At 48.3% G+C, this 7,085-nt stretch overlaps 1 long non-coding RNA gene across 1 annotated transcript; it reads left to right on the top strand.

Moving 5' to 3' along the window:
- Window positions 1–4,212: 4,212 nt before the first annotated feature.
- On the top strand, window positions 4,213–4,592 carry LOC105355431. The gene is made up of 2 exons (XR_909846.2): window positions 4,213–4,257; window positions 4,345–4,592. It is a non-coding gene; the product is annotated as an uncharacterized LOC105355431 (long non-coding RNA).
- Window positions 4,593–7,085: the final 2,493 nt, after the last annotated feature.

The following is a 7,085-nucleotide window of genomic DNA, read 5'->3' as shown; positions in this document are numbered from 1 at the left end:
ATCACCATCCGCTCACGAAAACATCCGGCTGCAACCGGAACCATTTACTGGTGACGTCGAAGCCTGCGGAGGATTCCTCCTCCAATGCGAGCTGATTTACCAACAAGCCCCCCGTCATTATCAGTCGGATCACAGTAAAATATCACTGATCGTCAACTCTCTACGCAATAAAGCCCTCCAGTGGGCCCAGGCTTTCCTCTCCTCCAATCCCATAAGCCACCTCACTTATGAACGTTTCCTCAGAGAGTTCCAGTTAATTTTCGACCAACCACGCAAACAGGACGAAGCAACCCGTCGGTTACTCGCGCTCAGGCAGCGTAACCGCTCGGTGAGTGAACACGTTATAGATTTCAGTATTCTGGCGGTCGAGACAGGCTGGCCCGACGCAGCTTTGAAGGGGATCTTTTACCAGTCTTTAAATGAACAAATTAAGGATCATCTGTGTTCTCAACCCGAAGCCCGGTCATTTGAGGAACTGGTTTTTGCGGCACTCCGCTCTGATGTTCGCCTGCGGGAGCGTCAAAGGGAACGAGGGCCCGTTTTCCAGCGTGCCGCAACCACTACATCCTCCAACTTCTCACACGCTGTTCACGCCACCCCTCTCGACTCCCTCAGCCCCTCTAGACCTCCAGACGAGCCTATGCAGGTTGGACACTCTCGACTGTCTGAAGAGGAACGCCGCAGACGGCGCATGGAGGGGGCCTGTTTCTATTGCGGAGCAAAGGGCCACATTGTCATCTCCTGCCCGCTTCGTTTAAACACCCGAACCCCTCGCTAGGAGACAGGCTGCGAGGGGTAACAAACATCTACCTGGCCGGTAATAATTTTTTACTAATCCCTGTCAAGTTAAGTCAAGATCTCCATGTGCATGAGTTACGGGCCCTGGTCGACTCCGGGGCCGAGCAGAGTTTAATTGACCAGCAACTTGTTAATGATCTGTCGATTCCCACAGAACCCCTGGAGACCCCCATCGAGGCTTCCGGTTTAGGCGGTCAACTCTTATCCCGCATCACCCACTGCACCAAACCCATCCTGCTCATTACTTCAGGCAACCATCGTGAGTCTATCCGTTTCCTCATCACCAAGTCCATCCATACTCCCATAGTACTCGGGTTTTCCTGGCTAAAACTGCATAATCCTCAGTTTAATTGGGCTCAAGGGACTATAATCCAGTGGAGCCCATATTGCCTCGCTAATTGTCTTCTCTCTGCTCTCCCTTCCGTTACTTCTCCTAACGCTGAGTGTCATAGCCAAGTCGATTTGTCCAACATTCCTCGTTGTTATCATGATTTAAAAGCAGTATTTTGCAAAACCAAAGCTAGTGCTCTCCCACCTCATAGACCTTATGATTGCGCCATAAACCTGTTGCCAGGCGCTCCATTGCCCAAGGGTCATTTGTTTAATCTATCTGGACCAGAAAAGACAGCCATGGAGAACTATGTACAGGAAGCCCTCGCCCTGGGGCACATTCGACCCTCCTCCTCCCCCGTGGGAGCAGGCTTTTTCTTTGTGCAGAAAAAAGACAAGTCCCTCCGACCATGCATTGATTATCGCGAACTAAATCAAATCACCGTAAAAGACAAATACTCACTGCCATTAATCACCTCTGTTTTTGATTCCGTCCAGAAGGCTCGCATATTCACTAAGTTAGATCTCCGCAATGCCTACCATTTGGTCCGAATTAAGGAAGGGGACGAGTGGAAAACTGCCTTTAACACCCCGTTAGGGCATTACGAATATTTAGTAATGCCTTTCGGCCTCACCAACGCCCCGGCAGTTTTCCAAAGGCTAGTTAACGATGTCCTTCGGGACTTCATTAATCGATTCGTCTTTGTCTATTTGGACGATATTCTTGTCTACTCCCACGATCTGGCTCAACACGAGCATCACGTTCGTCTGGTGTTGGAGAGACTATTGGAAAATCAGCTTTTCGTTAAGCATGAAAAGTGCGAATTTCATTCCCCCACTGTACAGTTTCTCGGTTACATTATCGAGGCTGGCTGCATACGCCCTGATCCATCCAAAATAGAAGCTGTTACCAACTGGGAACCTCCAACCAGCCGTAAGAAGCTACAGCAATTCCTGGGCTTTGCTAACTTTTACAGACGCTTCATACGCAATTACAGCAGTATTGCTTCTCCCCTTACACGCCTCACTTCCATAAAGCATCCCTTTGTCTGGTCCAACGAAGCCCAACAGGCCTTCGACAGGTTAAAGAAACTGTTTGTCTCTGCCCCGATCCTCATCCAACCTGACCCCTCACGGCAATTTATCGTTGAGGTCGATGCCTCTGACTCAGGGGTGGGCGCTGTCCTCTCACAGAAGGAGGGGAGTTCTGGAAAACTCAAACCTTGTGCGTTTTTCTCTCGCAAGCTGTCCCCTTCTGAGCAGAATTACGACGTTGGCAACCGGGAACTCTTAGCCATCAAACTTGCCCTGGATGAGTGGCGTCACTGGTTGGAGGGAGCCGAGCAGCCTTTCATCGTCTGGACGGACCATAAAAACCTGGCATACCTACGCTCCGCGAAAAGACTCAACTCCAGGCAAGCTCGTTGGTGTCTTTTCTTTGACCGGTTTCACTTCACCATAACCTACATACCAGGCTCCCGCAACATCAAACCCGATGCCCTCTCCAGGAAATACAGTCCGTCTGAGAACACTCTATCATCAATCCTCCCTTCATCCTGCATCATAGGAAGTGTCACCTGGGATATCGAGGCCAAGGTTCTTCAAGCCCTGGAAGGGGACTCTGACCATCCACCCGCTCCCAGGGGCACACTGTTTGTACCCGCTCATCTCCGCTCCGAAGTCATCACTTGGGGTCACGCGTCTCGTCTGGCGTGCCATGGGGGGGTCCACCGTACCCTCCATTTACTTCGTAAGAGGTTTTATTGGACGTCTATGGAGAAGGACATTAGGGAGTATATCTCGGCGTGCACCACCTGCGCCCGATCCAAGACGTCCTCCTCAGCTCCGGCGGGGTTGCTCCACCCACTTCCTACGCCCAGCCGGCCCTGGTCCCACTTGGCAATGGACTTTGTCACCGGGTTACCCCCATCAGCAGGTAACACCGTCATACTCACAGTCATAGATCGATTTTCCAAGATGGCCCACTTCATTCCGCTCCCTCAACTACCCACTGCCACCGAAACTGCTGATATCATGACCAAGCAGGTTTTCCGTCACCATGGCATCCCTCTGGACATTGTCTCTGACCGTGGCCCCCAGTTCATTTCTCAGGTCTGGAAGGCCTTCTGTACGGCCTTGGGGGCCACGGTCAGCCTCACATCTGGCTACCATCCTCAGTCCAACGGCCAAGCGGAGAGAGCGAACCAGGAACTGGAGGCAGCTCTCCGCTGCTTGGCGGCACAGAACCAGCAGGACTGGTCCCAATATCTCGTGTGGATTGAGTATGCCCATAATGCTCATCCCTCCACTGCCACTGGGCTCTCTCCCTTTGAGGCCGCTCTCGGGTACTCACCACCTCTGTTTCCGTCACAGGAACTGGACTTGGCGGTGCCTTCCGTACAACATCACATCCAGCGGTGCCAACGCATCTGGGCACAGGCTAAGGCTGCTCTCCTCCGCACCAAGGAGAGCAACTGCCGCATCGCCAACCGTCACAGGGTGGTGGGACCCGAGTACCAACCTGGCCAAAGGGTCTGGCTCTCCACACGTAATATCCCCATCCAAGCCACCTCCAAGAAACTGGCTCCATGATTCATCGGACCTTACGTCATAGAGAAACTCATCAACCACACCTGCGTCCGACTCCGTCTTCCCAAGGCTCTGAAGGTTCACCCGTCATTTCATGTTTCCCAGATCAAGCCAGTTCTGGACAGTCCTCTGTGCCCGCCGTCCGCTTCCCCGCCACCCGCCCGGCTCATCGACGGTGCTCCGGCTTACGACGTCAATCGGATCCTGGATGTCCGCCGTCGGGGTCGCGGATTCCAGTTCCTGGTCGACTGGGTGGGTTACGGGCCGGAGGAGCGCTCCTGGATTTCCCGCTCTCTCATTTTGGACCCCTCGCTCATTGAGGATTTCTACCGGGCCCACCCGGATCGCCGCCCTTGACCGCCTGGAGGCGGTCGTTGAGGGGGGGGTACTGTCATGGTGCCTCTGTCAGACTCCTCCCCCCTCTCTCCTCTCCGCTTGGTTCCTGATTATCCCCAGCTGCTTCCACTCACCTCATCGACACACCTGCCTTCTTAAGGAGCTCCAGGATCTTCATTCAACGCCAGTCCGTTGCCCCTGATGGTGCATATTTGGCCTCACGTCAAGTTCATGCTTTGTTGCCTTGCCTTAAGCCAAGTAGTTAACATATGCTGTCTTACCTGTCTCCAGGAAACCTCAGCCACGAGTGGTCACCCACAGCAGCCGTAATCCGGACTCCTCTACTGGTCTGTTCCCTCCATCCTCACCACGAGCCTCTGCCGAACCAGCTGCCTCACGAGACGGACCCACGCTGCCGACTCCAGACCCGAACGAGCAGTTCCACCAGTGACGCCACGAGCCGCAGTTACATTCTCGGACCTCCAGTAACAGTTACCTACCTGTCTGGCCATCATATTAAATCTACCTTCTCGCCAAGACATCTCTGTCCTGTGTCTCATTCCGGGTTTCAGCATCTGGGTCTCAGTCGTTCTATAGTCATGACACTTTCTGATGCTGGAAAATTCAGCCATGTTCTCTTAAGCCTTCATGGAAGAAGATTTTTCTTCAAAATCTCCCCATACTGTAGCCCGATTCACTCTTTCCTTCACATGCATAAGTTGTCCTGCTCTGTTTGCAGGAAAACGCCCTCCCAAAGCACTATGTTTCCACCCACATGCTTCACAGTGGGTATGATGTTATTGGGAGATGACTCAGTATCGTTCCCCTTCAAACATTGTGAGTGACGTTTCCATCAAAGAGCTCCATTTTGGTCTCTTCTGACTACATAATCTTCTCCCAATCCTCCTCTGGATCAAACAGATGGTCTCTGGTAAACTTTAGATGGGCCTGGACATGTGCTGACCTAAGAAGGGGGGCTTTTGGAGCACTGCGGGATTTGAGAATCCATGACATTGGTCCCAGATCTCCTTATGTCATTGACCAGTTCCCCTCATGTGTGTCTGGACTGTTTCCTTACCATTCTCAAGATCATTTGTGTCCCTGAGGTGAGATCTTGGATGGAGGTCAAGGTGCTCTGTTTTTTCCATTTTTTAATAATTGATCTCCTACCACCAAGCTGCTTGCTTACTGTAGATTGGTTCATTACGGTCTTTTCAGAAGTGCAATATTGTCTTTAGTGTCCTCAGACAGTTCTTTGGTCTTGATCATGGTGGAAAGTTTAAATGCTTAAGGGTGTGGAAAGGTGTCTTTCATACAGATAGCCAGTTCAAACAGGTTCCAATAGAACAGGTAATGAGTGGAGGATGAAAGAGGTTCTTAAAGAAGAGCTAATAAGTTCTTGCATTTTTCTAGGGGTTAAAAATTCATTTTCTGCACCACTGCACAAAAAAATTGCGTGGTTTCCTGGATTCTTTATTTTATGCTCTGTCTCTCACAGTGCAAGAGTACCGTTGATTAACATTACAGACCTATTACGTGTTTAGGGGGGCAATTTGCAGATTAGGTGACTCCCAAATACGATTTTGCTTCACTGTTTTACTGTCATGAGCAACTTTCAGCTTAAATACAAGCCTCTCTGAAAAAAACACTTGAACTTTCTTTATTTTTGAAAGGCTCAAAGACTATGAAATTTAGATTGGGTTGCACTCATAACAACTTAGAATATTAATTAGACTCCCCTTCAAAAAACAAATGTGATCAAACATGTAATTCAGTTTAGAGGTGTTATTGATGCACAGCATAAAAATGCTAATTATAAATCAATATTTCCACAGAAAAACAAAGTTGAACTTTAATATTTAATTGAGCCCTAATTTATAGACAGACTTACTAAAAGAAGATATGTTCAAAATTATATTTAAAGGAACAGTTTGAATAGAATAACTTTTTGAATATTGTGTGATTTGTAATACAACTGTAGGTGTTGAAAAGTTTAGCAATATAGGAAACATGTCTGTCCAAAAAGCTTCAAGATACCAAATTAGAACATCAGTTTATGGTTGTGTGTCACAGGGTGGTAAAAGGCCAATTTCAGTCCCTATGATGAGACAGACTGTAAAGTTAACAGGTTGCAAGTCCATCACAGTTCCACCCATTTTAAATAAGCAACCATTTCGTTGTTCAGACTGTCAGATCCCTATTAAATTAGCTAACTGAGGACTCTCTGGAGCCACAACGCACCAGAACTTCAGTGAAAAAAAAACAGAAGTTGTCTGCATTTACCTTTAAACAGAATGCTCTGTCAGCAGTCATTTATGACAATCAGCAACACGACCACACTATCTGCTTAATATCAGATTAGAGCTTTCCCTTGAATCCTTGACTCACTCCCTTTAAAATGAGTTCATGTTCCGGAACTAGCAGGCAGTTCAAGTCCTTGTGGAAATTTTGTAAGGCTTTACATTCAGGCCGACCAGCTCTGAAATACCTCTGAGGAATTTTTTCTACTCAAGTTTAGCATAATGTAATTTTTGGCAATACAGATCATGAGCCTCTGTATAATAGTATCAACCTTGCTGTTATTGCAATATTATCAGCCCCTTGTGGTATTATTAGCATAAAGAGCAGCAAATGGGTGGAGGTGTTTGACAAAAAGGAAGCTGCTCCTGACTACTAAATGAGACACTGATCTTTTAAGCAATATTAATTTGCTGTCCTGTGATCCAGAACATTTTTTTTTTGTAGTAAGATCAGGATGATACTAGCAGAAAATGGGCTAAAACCCCTGTTGTATAAAACTCCTCATCAAAAATGAAACCATGAATTAAACAAGAACCCTTTCAGGGTATACCTTAACCTTTCCTCCCTCCAATCCCTCTCCCATCCATTTTCTCATCCTTCATTTTAATCACCTGCATTTCAAATAAGAGGGATCTTTCATTAGAGAAACAAAAGGGATGCCTTAAATAAAAAGACCATTTACAAGTCGGACTTGGAAGCGAGGCAGTGGCTGAGGCCTAGCTCTCTAATTT

The sequence above is a fragment of the Oryzias latipes genome, chromosome 13, assembly GCF_002234675.1.
Source record: "Oryzias latipes chromosome 13, ASM223467v1".
Lineage (NCBI taxonomy): Eukaryota > Metazoa > Chordata > Actinopteri > Beloniformes > Adrianichthyidae > Oryzias > Oryzias latipes.
This window is presented reverse-complemented; position numbering and strand designations above follow the sequence as displayed.